Below are 13,628 nucleotides of genomic sequence, written 5' to 3'. Positions count from 1 at the left end.
AGCAGCTGACTCCCACCCTCTATCTCTAGTGATTATAACGAGAGCTTAGACAAGAAGTTCCCATGCAGACATCTGTGTTGTGCACACTTCCTTTTTTTGCAAGGGGAAATCCCACCTCCTGTGTGTTTGTGGAGTTCACAGGAGGGATCAGAATCCCACTCCAGCCCAGGGGCTTCTAAGTGGGCATGCGATGCCCAGACTGACTCATCTGAATGAAAAGCTGAACCATGGGTGAATGACCTCCATTCTTGTCCACTTCTAGGTGTCCTGCCTAGTTAAGACATGGGAATGTGGATTTCCAGGGTGGGATGTTTCCACCTCTTGTAGATAACCATCCTCTGATGAAATCATCGTCTGATGAAACAAGTGACAATGCTGTAACTGGTCACTCTGTATTGCTCAGAGAGGGACCATCAGTGATTATTTTAGTTTGTTCCAGTGAACATTTCCCAGGAGGAGGGAGCACAAGGGACAGAGAAATATATGTCTTCAGCTGGGCCTCTGCTCCTGTGTGGGGCCAGGCTCCTGGGACTGAGGGAGCTCATGGCAACCGGGCAGCACTGCCCAGAGACAGCTGTGTGCAGGAGCAGCTCCGCTGCATAGAGCAGCAGGGCTCTGGGCACTGCCTGCTGCTGCTGACATGAGAGGAGACAAGGCAGAGAGAAGTGCAAGGCAGTGTGGAGTGGGAGGACAGAGGAGAGCTCCTTGTGGGAGAAATCTTCACAGCCCTTGACACAGTAAGTCTCTGGCTGCAAGGCTTTTAATCTGGGATATGCACCCAGGTCTTCCCAGGGCTGTGATTCAGAGCAGTGTCCCTGCACCGCAGAGGAAGGTGGAAAAAAGGCTACTTGAAAGGGAAGGAGCTTTCCTTCCAGGGCTTTTAATTTCCTAATGTTGGCAGGGAGAAAAAGGGAAAGAGTTTTCTGGTTTGCCAAGGGACTGGGACTCACAAACCTTCCCTCTCAGAGTTCAAAAGGTCTGTGAGAAAGCTCAGCAAACCCTTTGCACCCCACCTCCACCTACAGCAACACCAGCATCACCTTCATGGCTTCCTCAGGGTTTATGTATGTGACCTGCTCCTGAGGACCTGCAGGCACAGAGATGCCCTTGCCCAGGTCTCAGTCCTGGAAGGTTTCTGTAGGGCAGAACTGCACCCACAGAGGGTGGGACAGGGTCTGTGAGCACCGACAGGGAAATGATGTTGGGAGAGAGAAAGCTCCAGGCAGCAGGGACAGCTCCAGGTAGCAAAAATGGGCAGGGAATGAGAGGGAATTGCTAACAGAAAAATCATGGGATGATGGATTTGGGCAAGTCATGCTCAGTCCCTCCAATGCAGACACCTTCCTCTGAGCAAGCTCCCTGTGTCTCCTCTCCCATGAAGCAGAGCCTCTGCCCTGACAGCCATGGGGTCCAGGGCATGAACTACCTTCTCTGCAGCCAGACCTCCAGCAGAGGAGAGGTGCCCGACAAAGGGACTGAGAGTGACTGCCCTGCAATTGCACTGTCTGTGAGGAAGCATGCCTAGCTGGTAAGGTGAAGGCTTTCCTGAGTTCCCGTCCGTCTCTCTCTCCTTGCCTCCCTTGGCAGCAGGATCATGGTGATGCTTCTTGTTTCCCCTCCTGTCCATAACGCTCCTCTTCTTGCTCTCGGCCTCTCTGGGGTGGGAAGTTTCAGCTGCAGTTCTGACACCAATGCTGCAAGTTGTGCAGCAGAGGGGTCTGCATGGGAATGAGGTTGCCCCAGCCCCCTTTTAACCTGTGCAGCTCCAGGAAACGCACTCTGTAGGGTAGGGGAATGAGCTTGTCTCGCTCTTCATCACACTCTCTATATCTGGGCTGAGAGAAAAGAATTTGGAAATGTTTCCTGTGAAACTAAATTCCTCTGCTCTTAGCTCAGTCCAGTCTCTTTCTGAGAGGAACATCTGAGTGTGATTGTCCTGTCTCTCCTGCTGAGAGAGGTGCAAGCACAAGGCAGTGAGAGGCAAGACTCAGTGACAGACCAGATCCCATGACTCTGTACAAAGTCACACTGAGACCTTTTTTCCCCTTGGGATGCACAAGTGCTCATGCTGAGAGCAATTGAAATGCCAAAGATTTCTACCCTGTCAAAGAATGCTCCCACGGTGAGATGGGGGCATCTAAATCAATATATAATCAGATTCCTCCACTGAAGATTATTTTCTGGAGAAAATAGGTGCCTAAATGTTGAACTGCCCTTCCACATAAGGGGTGGATGCAATCTGCTGCAGCATGTGTGCATCAGAGCTAGTCACTTCCCACTCCCACTACGGTGCCTGGAGAAAGAGCACAGATGGTAAATTGGCATGAGGACAGGGTCTATCTCATTGGGACAGAGATGTCTAGAGAGGGTAGGGCCCGCCCTTGCTTTCACTTGACTCTTTCTCTCCCTTGCTGGAGTGGGAGCTGGTGTGATGATCCAGATGCAGACACCTCTGTTGAAGAGGGCAAGGAGATGAATCCCTCACAAGGATTTTCCCCTTCCAAGACAGCTGGCATGAGAGCTTGTCAGAGTCCAATAGTGTCTGAGCAGGTTCTTTTAGATATGCCACACGTGGAGAGTGTACTGTTTAATATCAAAATTTGCTTCTTTGATGATATTTGATGTTACATGGGATTTTTGATTTAGCAGAGTGATAGAGCAGTGTACTGAAATCACAGTACAAGCGTAAGTTGTGCTTAGCAAAATACAGCAACTGCAATATACAGTTCAATCATAATAAAAAGGTGATCCCCTTTCCTGGCCTCTATAATATGCTCACCATTACAACGCTGGGACATCCCCAGTCATTCAGAAGGAATACGTGGGTTGAAACCAGCTCAAGCCTCTTGCTCTCTCTGAAATTCTTTTGTTCATTGTTCAGTTTTTGTACTTTATGTTAGGCTGAGCCACAACACACTTCTGCCCATGCTGGTCTGGGAACTCAGGGAGACATTCACACAGTTTTGATGAAATCAGAGAGAAACATTTACACCTGCTGATCCACTCAATTGGGATGTAGTCAGGTGATCCACTCAACTGACACAGCTGTCTATCTAAAACAAAGGCCACCCTCTGGTCGCCTTTGTGCTGAGATGAAGCCAGCTTTCTGTGTCACAGTGGTGCTAAGTCACACTCTACCTTATCCCCTGAGCTTCATGGGCACATCACCCTTGCCCATCTCCCCTGAGCCTTCTTCCATTGTGGCGGTTTCCTGCCGGTCACAGTGCTATATTCATCTCTCCTTATGGTAAATAGAGAAACTTCGCACTGGGTCACTGGACCAAGTCTCCTTAGCTCAGCTCATGGCACCCAAGCCACTCCTATCCCCACCGAATACCTGGGAATGTTTGTCACCTCCCTCCATTTAAACCCCCAGCAGAGCAGAACTGACACCACTGGAGATCATCGGCAGAGGCCCCTGCTCCACATGGCACACTCAGCCAGTGCAAACTAGAGCTCAAGACAGAGAGCTGAATGAAGGTAAAGGACAGAGGACACGCAGGAGGTTTCATAAGAAATGCAAAGAGTTTTACTCAGAGAAGCCTGTTCTAACTTGTCACTGTCTCTTCCTCTTTGGACAGTCCCTCTGTGCCCCAAAGGAGCAAATGTCCAATGGCAGCTCCCTCAATGAGTTCCTCCTCCTGGCATTTGCGGACACACGGGAGCTGCAGCTCTTGCACTTCTCACTCTTCCTGGGCATCTACCTGGCTGCCCTCATGGGCAATGGCCTCATCATCACAGCCATAGCCTGCGACCACCACCTCCACACCCCCATGTACTTCTTCCTCCTCAACCTCTCTGTTCTGGACCTTGGCACCATCTCCACCACTGTCCCCAAATCCATGGCCAATTCCCTGTGGGACACCAGGGCCATTTCATACTCAGGATGTGCTGCACAGATATTTTTATGTGCCGTTTTCATTTCAGCTGAGTATTGTCTTCTCACAGTCATGGCCTATGACCGCTTTGTTGCCATCTGCAGACCCCTGCACTACGGGACCATCATGGGCACCAGAGCTTGTGTCAGAATGGCAGCAGCTGCCTGGGCCAGTGGTTTTCTCAATGCTCTCCTGCACACTGGGAACACATTTTCGATACCACTCTGCCAAGGCAATACAGTGGACCAATTCTTCTGTGAAATCCCGCAGATCCTCAAGCTCTCCTGCTCAGACTCCTACCTCTCGGAAGTTGGGCTTATTGTGGTTAATGCCTGTTTATTCTTTGGGTGTTTCATTTTCATTGTGTTGTCCTACGTGCAGATCTTCACTGCTGTGCTGAGGATCCCTTCCGAGCAGGGCCGGCACAAAGCCTTTTCCATGTGCATCCCTCACCTGGCTGTGCTCTCCCTGTTCATCAGCACTATCATCTTTGCCTACCTGAAGCCCCCCTCCATCTCCTCCCCAGCTGTGGATCTGGTGATGGCTGTTCTGTATGCAGTGGTGCCTCCAACAGTGAACCCCCTCATCTACAGCATGAGGAACAAAGAGCTCAAGGATGCACTGAAGAAACTGATTCAACTTGTACTAGTTCATCAGCAATAAGCTGTCCATCTCTCCTCACAAGCAATTCCCAGTTTATCTCAGGCAGCTCTTGTGCTTTGGGAGTGATAGTCATGTTTGTGCACAAGTGTTTGAATTCCTCCCACTTTTCTCCAGAGGCACAAACCCAGTCTGTCTGACCCAGAGGCTTTCTGTAAATCTGCCAAGCACTGTGTCAGAGCTGGCCTCCCTTGCAGCAACTCTGTAATAAAAGGGGATCTCCTCAGCACAGTGCCTCAAGACTGGGCTCTTCTTCCCAAGCGTGAGCCAAGAATGCGCTCAGGGAATTGCACCTGAAAAGGCCCTGTTGCCATGCCTGGGTTTTCCATGGGCTAAGGAACTCATAGGGTGATGTGTCAGGGAATGAGGGCTGTATTCAGCCATCTCTTGAGGGTGCCCAGTGCCCTTGAGGAGGGTGAGTGGTCAGGAGGTCTGTGCCAGGGACTGTCCCACATATTACTGGGCTGGTGACAGATACCCTTCTTCTGGAAGGGAATGTGGAGCCACCCAGAGAGCAGAGTGGATCTCCAGGGGCAGTGTGTGCCTGGAAGGGGCAGTGAGTGTAGACTCCCAAAACCAAGTGGAGTCACCCAAAGGTAAAGGGCCAAACTGAGGAATGCACCAAATCTCAGGAGAGGGAGTGGGCTGGTCTCTGAACACATCCTGAGCAATGTGGAATGCCCTGTGATTGCTCCAAGCATCTTCCACAGCCACAGACCCTGGGGAGGGGGTGTCAGGTGCAATGATGCTGGTCCAGCAGGCTCTGCCATGACCAGCATGGCCAATGTGGAGTCACCTCGTGCCCCACAGCCCGCTCGCCCTGCAGAGCAGCACTGCCAGCCCAGGGCCCTGTGGGGAGCACAGGGGAGGGCTGCAGGAATGGCCAGGCAGGTCAGCACGGACACACTGACCTGGGGAAAGGCTCTCTGGGGAGCTGGGACGTCCCTGGAGAAGAGCAAAGGAGCAACTGTGTGCTTGTGGGGAAGAATAAATGAAAACCTGTTTCTGCGTGTGTCAGCGCAGGACAGGCTGCTCTGTCACTGGAGTTGCCTGAGGAGCCCCAGGGTCAGGCCTCTTGTGCTGTCCTAAGGAGAGGGGCTGGCCAGAGGGGCTGCAGGCAGCCAGGGTTAAGGATCTCCTGGTCATGAGAGCAGTGGATACGTGGAGTGACTGGCTTCCATTTCCTTGTGCCATTGCTGGCCCCCAGCCCTGGGGCTGATGGGGAGGCTGACACCCCTCTCTGCCCCCCAGGAGCTGCTGTGCCCTTCAGAGGGGCTGTGGCTGTGGAGTGAGTGCCCAGAGCTCTGCAGCCCCCTGCAGCAGGCACTGCTGCGGGGGCCCCCCCAGCCTGGGCTGCTCTGCTGGGTGGTCTGGGGAGAGGGCAGGGGAGGTGGGGAGAGCTGGGGAGTGTCTGGTCTCGGCTGGGAAGGGTCCAGGAGAGGAAAAATGCCAGCAGGCAGCTACTGCGTGTGAATGGCAATGTGGGAGCACACAGACATGTACTTGCAGGGCAAATGCAGGTCTCCTGGGAAAGGCCCTAGGACATGGAGGGTGCAGGAGAGAAGAGCCCAGGTTGTTCCCTGTGTTGCATGGACACACTGGGGAAGCTCCCCCAGGGCCATTGTCCCACACCAGCCCCTCACATCACCCCTTTCCCGTGCTGGCTGCTCACCCCAGCTGTGGAGTTGTCCATGGCCAGCTCCATCCTCCTGCAGGTCTCCATATCCTGACGGAGAGGAAAAGGCCAGCCTTGCATGGCCTCTCTTCTGCACCAGCTCCCAGCAGATCCTGGAGCACAGCTGTCCCCCACGTGGGGCCAAGCCCAGACTGCGCAGGACATGGGTGCTCAGACTTTCCAGACACCAGGGGATCATTTAAGAGTCATTTAATAATACCCCAGCCCTTTCCATGTCCAAGGTCTCTGGTGCCAGCTCCAGCTGAGCTCTGGCTTTCCTCATTCCATCCCTGCACACACGCACAAGGTCTCAATGCTTCCCCTGGGCAGCCTGTTCCCCTTCCACCCTCTGTGCACGTCCACCCCGGCACCCTGAGCGCTGGTGCTGCTGCCAGGGCAAAGGTGGAGGATCCCCCAGAGCCATTCCTCAGGGAGCTCCCCAGGGAAAAGCTGTGCCGAGCCCCAGCCCTAGCATGTCAGAGGGGAGCTACAGATAAGGCGGAGTTACTGAATGCCTTCTTTGCTTCAGTCTTTACTGCTAAGGCCAGGCCCCAGGAATCCCAAACCCTGGAGACAAGAGGGAAAGTCCGGAAAAGGGAAGACTATCCCTTGGTTGAGGATGATCGGGTTAGAAATCATTTAGGCAAACCTGACACCCACAAATCCATGGGCCCCAAAGGGATGCACCCATGAGTGCTGAGGGAGCTGGCAGATGTTATTGCTAGGCCACTCTCCATCATCTTTGAAAGGTCATGGAGAACAGGAGAGGTGCCTGAAGACTGGAAGAAAGCCAATGTCACTCCAGTCTTCAAAAAAGGCAAGAGGGAGGACCCAGGGAACTACAGGCCAGTCAGCCTCACCTCCATCCCTGGAAAGGTGATGGAGCAGCTCATCCTGGAGGACATCTCCAAGCATGTGGAGGACAAGAAGGTGATCAGGAGTAGTCATCATGGCTTCACCAAGGGGAAATCATGCTTAACCAATCTGATAGCCTTCTATGATGGAATGACTGCCTGAGTAGATGAGGGGACAGCAGTGGATGTTGTCTCCCTTGACTTCAGCAAGGCTTTCGATACTGTCTCCCATAACAGCCTCATAGGTACGCTCAGGAAGTGTGAGTTAGATGAGTGGACAGTGAGGTGGATTGAGAAGTGGCTGAATGGCAGAGCTCAGAGGGTTGTGCTCAGCGGCAGAGAGTCTAGTTGGAGGCCTGTAGCTAGCAGTGTCCCCCAGGAGTCAGTACTGGATCCAGTCTTGTTCAACTTCTTCTTCAGTGACCTGGATGAAGGGACAGAGTGCATCCTCACCAAGTTTGCCAACGATACAAAACTGGGAGCAGTGGTGGATACACCAGAGGGCTGTGCTGCCATTCAGAGAGACCTGGAGAGGCTGGAGAGGTGGGCGGAGAGGAACCTCATGAAGTTCAACAAAGGCAAGTGCAGGGTCCTGCACCTAGGGAGGAATAACCCCATGCAGCAGCACAGGTTGGGGGTTGACCTGCTGGAAAGCAGCTCTGTGGAGAAGGACCTGGGAGTGCTGGTGGACACCAAGTTAACCATGAGGCAGGATTGTGCCCTTGTGGCCAAGAAGGTCAATGGTATCCTGGGGTGCATCAGGAAGAGTGTTGCCAGCAGGTCAAAGGAGGTGATCCTCCCCCTCTCCTCAGCCCTGCTGAGGCCACATCTGGAGTTCTGTGTCCAGTTGTGGGCTCCCTAGTACAAGAGGGATGTGGCACTGCTGGAGCAAGTCCAGCGAAGGGCTACAAAGATAATTAGGGGACTGGAACATCTCTCTTATGAGGAAAGACTGAGAGAGCTGGGCCTGTTCAGCCTGGAGAAGACTGAGAGGGGATCTTATCAATGTATACAAATATCTAAAGGGAGGGTGTCAAGAGGATGGGGCCAGACTCTTTTCGGTGGTGCCCAGTGACAGGATATGAGGCAATGGGCACAAACTGAAACACAGGAAGTTCCATGTGAACATGAGAAAAAAGAGAGCTGGCTGCTGTGACAGCAAGGCTGCTTGCTGTCATCTTTGAAAGGTTGTGGAGATCAAGGGAAGTCCCAATAAGCAGAAAAAGGAAGAGGTTCTGCCCATCTTCAAAAAAGGCCACAAGGACAACCTGGGGAGCTGCAGGCCATTCAGCCTCACATTGGTGAGGAGTGTGTCATGGAGCCAGTCCTCTCCAATTACATTTCTGGGCACATCCTGAAGGTGCCTGGGAACAGTCGGCATGGAGTTACCCAAGGTAAATCATTCCTCAGCAACCTGATTGCCTTTTGTGATAAAAGACCTGCACTTGTGGAGGAGAGGAGAGTAGTGGATGTCCAGTAGACATGCAGAGGGGCAAAAAGCTGGTTGGATGATGGAGCTCAGAGGGTTCTCATGAATGGGTCATGCTTGACCAGGAAGCCAGGTGAAGGTGGGGTATGCAGGGGTATACCCCACATCCGGTCCTGTTTGAAAGGCTCATAAGTGGGACAGAACAATACATGCATCAGGACAGGCAGAGACCTGACCGGCAGAGAAGTGACCCTGAGGAGAAGGCCCTGGATGTTACGGGGGATGCCATATGAGCGTGTGGTGCATGCTTACGACAAATGAGGCCAGCCACATACAGGACTGTGTTAGGATAGTGTGTCCCAGTGTGGGCTGCCCAGTGCTGGAGGAATGGGGAGCAACTGGAGAGGGTGCAGAGGAGGTCTGCCCAGATGGGGTTGGGGGCCTGAAGCATGTCGCCTGTATGGAGAGGTTGAGGGACCTGGGCTTCTTTATCCTGCTGAAGTGGAGGCTAAGGCCAGTACAGTAGTCACCTGTGACTGCTTGAAGGGTGGTTTCAGAGATGAGGGAGCTTTTCTTGGTAGTGGGAAAGAGCATGAGAAGGGGAAAGAGCCACAAACTGCATCTTGAGAGGTTCAGACTGGACTTTGGGTAAAAAGAATATCACTTGTAGGGTAGTGCTGTGGTGCAAGTGGGCACCCAGAGGGGCTCCGTGTTTAGCCCCTGGCTTTGTGTTTCAAGGAACAGCCAGCAAGGACAGAGGGACATCAGTAGAGGTATGAAGATCCTGGGGTGAGAACGAGGTGGGGAAGCAGGTTGTGTGTCTACAGGTGGCAGGGAAACAGGTGCAGGTTTGTGACAGCCTAGGACCACCTGTGGTGGAGATGACTGAGGGCAATGCCAAGGCTGAAAGTCTCCAACAGAACTGAGGTCTTTGTTCCCTTTGTTGGTGCGTCTGCCACCAAGGCCTACAAGATGATGCTTCCTTAGGTCACTGGGCTGTGCACGACAGCACCTTCAAGCGAGCAACCCCCCCGACCCCCCTACGTGACCCCTGACCCCTCTGCCACACATGACCCCCCCTGCAGTGACACCCTCCCCCCCCCCCCAGGACAATGGGCGCCTGCAACCCCCAACATGACCCTCAACCCCCGTGGGGCCCCCTGAGCCCCATGGTGACCCCCCCCGCCACATAGGAATGAGCCCCCTTGCCTCCCCCAAAATGGGCCCTGAGCCCTCCTGACTGCCCTGACCCCACCTCTGGTGACCCTTGACCTTCCCCCCCATGGTGACCGCTCCCAATGCCCCCCCCATGGTGACCCCCTTAGAACAACCCCCGCAGGTGGAGTGGAACGCCAGGCTGGACCCCACACAGACCTCCTTCCTCAAGGTGACCCCTGGCCTCTGATCCCTGACCCCGACCCCTGCCCTTTGATGTCCCCGGCCCTGATCTTCGTCCTCCCCCCCCCCGGGGGGTGGTGTCTCTTTGCAGATGGCCGACGGTGGGGGGCAGCCACAGCTTACTCAGGTGAGGAGGGGGCAGGGGTTCTGGGGGAGGTCAGGGGTCAGTGCAGGATCATGGGGAGCTTTGGGGGCTGCCCTGGGTCACAGAGGGGTCATGGCAGGGCCGACAGGGGGGGTCGCCCTGGGTTTATGGGGGGGGGGGTCTCTGAGGGGTCACTGTGCGGGGGGAGGGGCTGCTGTGAGGGTCACCAGGGGGGTCATTGGAGGTTGCTCTGGGGTCACAGTGGGGGGGAGGGGGGTCACACAGGGGTCAAAGCAGGGTCACTGTGAGGTCAGAGATGTCACGGGGGGGAATGGTCACCCGAAGCTTGTGGGGGGGACAACGGTGAGGGAGAGGAGGGGCCTCAGTGGGGCAGGGGGTCACAGTGGGGTCAGGGGGTCACGGTGGGGTCAGGAGCCCCCCGCAGCTGGCCAGGCTCACCAAGGCCTTCAAGTACTTCGTGCAGGGCATGGGCTGCAGTGAGAACGGGGGGGGCAACTAACTCCCCCCCAGGGGGCAACTTGGTCCCCCCCAAGGAGAAACAACTGCCCCCCCCAAGGGGTCAAACACTGCCCCCCCCAGAGGGGTAATTCCCCCCCATAGGGGCAATCTGCCGCCTCATAGGAGCAAATCCCACCCATAGAGGCAACCCCCCCCAGAGAGACAATTTGACCCCCCATAGGGGCAATTCCCCCTCCCACAGGGACATTTCCCCCTCCATAGGGACAAATCCCCCCCCAGGCAATTTAACTCCCCCCCAAGTGGCCTATAACCCCCACACACATAGGACAACCTCCCCCAAGGGGGCAAATAACCCCCCTAAGGGGAAACTAGCCCCCCCCAAGGGGGCAAATACGCCCCCAGGAGAAAATACCCCCCCCGAGGTAATTAACCCCCCCGGAGGTAATTAACACCACACACACATGGGGCAACCCCCCCCAAGTGGGCATATACACCCCCGGGGGATAAATACCCCCCTAAGGGTCAACTAGCCCCCCAAGCACGCAAATACCCCCCCAAGGGGCAACTAGTCCCCCCCCAAGGATAATCACCCCCCCAGGGGCAATTAACCCAGCCCCTGCTTAGTTACCCCCCCAGGGCCCTGATGCCTCTCTCCCCCAGTCCCCAACGTGGCCCCAACGGTGACTCAGTGCAGGTACTGGGCCCACATGTGTGCGCAGGGGTGGTCACACACGTGTGCAGGGGGGTCACGTGTGCTGTCCCTCCCTCCACCCCCAATAGGTCACGTGTGGTCCCACCCCATCACATGTGTTCTCCCCACCCCTCTGCACACACGTGTGCACCTGGTTCCCCCCGGGTCATGTGTGTTCTCCCTCCTCCTCCCCTCCTGCAGGGGGTGGGACTGGCATGGGGGGGCGTGGCCAGTGGGCGGGGTAGAAAATGGGGAGGGATGTGGCTCACTGGGGAGCAGTGCTGCTGTGGGAGGGCGTGGCTGGATGGCAGTGGGGGTGTGGCCAGCAGGGAGACCTGAGCCAATGGGGCATGGCCAGTGGCAGGGGCGTGGCTAAGCAGGGAGGGTCAGTGGCTGGGCAGGAGAGGTGCAGGGAAAGGGGTGGAAAATGGGGGGTGTGACCAGGTGGGGGCATGGCCAGGGAAGCAGGCCAATGGGGTCATTGCTTGCTGGGGGCATGTCCAGGGGGCAGGGAGCAAGGGCAGCAGGGGGGGCAAAGGAGGTGGGTTGCTGAGGTGGAGGCGTGGCCAGCACAGGGCAGGCCCAATCAGGTGGGCCCTGGCTGGCAGAGGGCATGGCCAAGGGAGTCAGGGGCGTGGCCAGCAGGCAGGGCCAGGCCAGTGCGTGACAGAGGGGGCAGGGTCACCGGCAGGGCCAGCCGATGGGGAGCATCCCAGGTGGGGGGGTGTGGCCAGCGGGGCTGGGAGGGAGGGGAGGGTGAGCCAAGAGGGCAGATCCTGGCTGGGGAGGGGAGTGGTGGGGAGAGGGGTCATGGTGCAGCTAGGGAGCAGGGCTCAGTGGGGAGGGGGGCAGGGCTAAGCAGGCAGGGCATAGCCAGGCAGGGGGCATGGCTGGGCAGGTGGGGGCATGGCCAGCAGAGAGGGGGCACGACCACCCACAGCAGCCAGCCCTCTCCCCGCAGGACCCCCATTGCCTGTAAGGGGGAGTGGTGCGGTTTGGGGGCATGGCCTCCTCAGGGGGCATGGCCTAACACGTGCCCCCCTCCCCCCCCCCACGCAGTGGCGTCCTCCTGCGCAGCCTTGCTCTCCGGCAGCGCCTCAGGCAAGGGCAGCCAGGGCCAGAGCGGCCTTGCTGGGCGCCTGCTGAAGCCAGGCCCCAAAATGCTGCTGATTTGTCCCAAAAAACCTCGCCCCCCCAAACCCTTCCCAGACCCCCCAAACCCTATATCCCCCCCAACCCAGTAGCCCCCCCAACACCCAATATCCCCCCAAATCCTGAGACTCCCCAAAACCCAATAGCCCCCCAAACCATTCACAGACCCCGCCAAACTCTCTATCCCCCAACCCCCCCAATATCTCCCCAAACCCTTCTGAGACCCTCCCAATCCAATACCCCCCAAACCCTTCAGACCCCCCTGCTATCTCCCCCAAACCCGATAGCCTGCCCACCCCCAATATCTCCCCCAAACCCTCCCAAAATCCCCCCAAATCCTCCCAGAACCCCTGAAACACCCGTTATCTCCCCCAAAACCCTCCCCAGACCCCAACCCCCCAAACTCTCCCAGACCCTCTTGAACCCCCAAAACCCTGCCCAGACCCCCGAATGCCTTCAAACATTCCCAGACCCCCCTGAGCCCCCTCAATAGACCCCCAAACCCTCCCAAGTCTCCCTTGAACCCAATATCCCAAATCCTCCCAGACCCCCCTGAACCCCCCCAACATCCCCCCCAAACCCTCCCCAGACTCCCCTGATCACCCCTAAACCCTCCCCAGACGCCCCTGAAACCCCCACTATCCCCCAAAACCCTCCCCAGACTCCCCAGACCCCCCTGAAACCCACAGTATCGCCCCAAAACCTCAGACTCCCCCAATATCCTACCCAAACCCTCCGCAGCCCACCAAACCCTCCCCAGACCCCCCCAAACACTCCTGAACCCCCCTCTGGCCCCCTAAACCCTCCCAATAGCCCCCAAACTCTCCCCAGACCTCCCAGATCCCCCCAAAACCCTCCTGAACGCCCCTCCGCGAGTGACCTTCGATCTCTCACCTCTGCCTCCGGAGTGACCCCACCAGGTCCCCCCCAAGCTCGGCTAACTGGGCCCACAGCAATAAACGGTGCAGTGCAAACGGCTTCCGGTGCCTGTGCGGGGGGGGGGGGAACCCCCCCGCCGCACGGTCGCTCCCGGTTTCCCCCCGCTCGGCGCCACCGGTCACCGGGGAGAGCAGCAACCCCCCCCCCGCCGAAGGGGAGGAGCGCACTGCGCATGAGCGGCGCTTCAGCCGCCGGTGCGCATGCGTCAGACTGCGCCCGCCCCCGCGCCCCTGTGCCTTCCGCGCGGTCCTGCCGTCCGCCGGCCAGCGCATGCGCACAGCACCACCCCGGTTTCGCGGCGGGTGCAGGCACGGTGTCCTGCAGCCACCCCCTCCCCGCTTTGGAGGAAGGCGCATGCGCAGGATGCTGAAGGCAGCCCCCCCCCCT

At 56.9% G+C, this 13,628-nt stretch overlaps 1 long non-coding RNA gene across 1 annotated transcript; it reads right to left on the bottom strand.

Annotated features, from left to right (window-relative positions):
- Positions 1 to 6,407: 6,407 nt before the first annotated feature.
- On the bottom strand, positions 6,408 to 13,395 carry LOC136993065 (uncharacterized). The gene is made up of 2 exons (XR_010885350.1): positions 13,197 to 13,395; positions 6,408 to 7,491 (listed from the first exon to the last, which is right to left on the bottom strand). It is a non-coding gene; the product is annotated as an uncharacterized lncRNA (long non-coding RNA).
- Between the last annotated feature and the right edge of the window lie 233 nt (positions 13,396 to 13,628).

This window comes from Apteryx mantelli, chromosome 11 (assembly GCF_036417845.1).
Source record: "Apteryx mantelli isolate bAptMan1 chromosome 11, bAptMan1.hap1, whole genome shotgun sequence".
In the NCBI taxonomy this organism is placed as follows: Eukaryota; Metazoa; Chordata; class Aves; order Apterygiformes; family Apterygidae; genus Apteryx; species Apteryx mantelli.
Note: the sequence above shows the minus strand (reverse complement) of the source record. Positions and strands in the feature narration are given on the sequence as shown.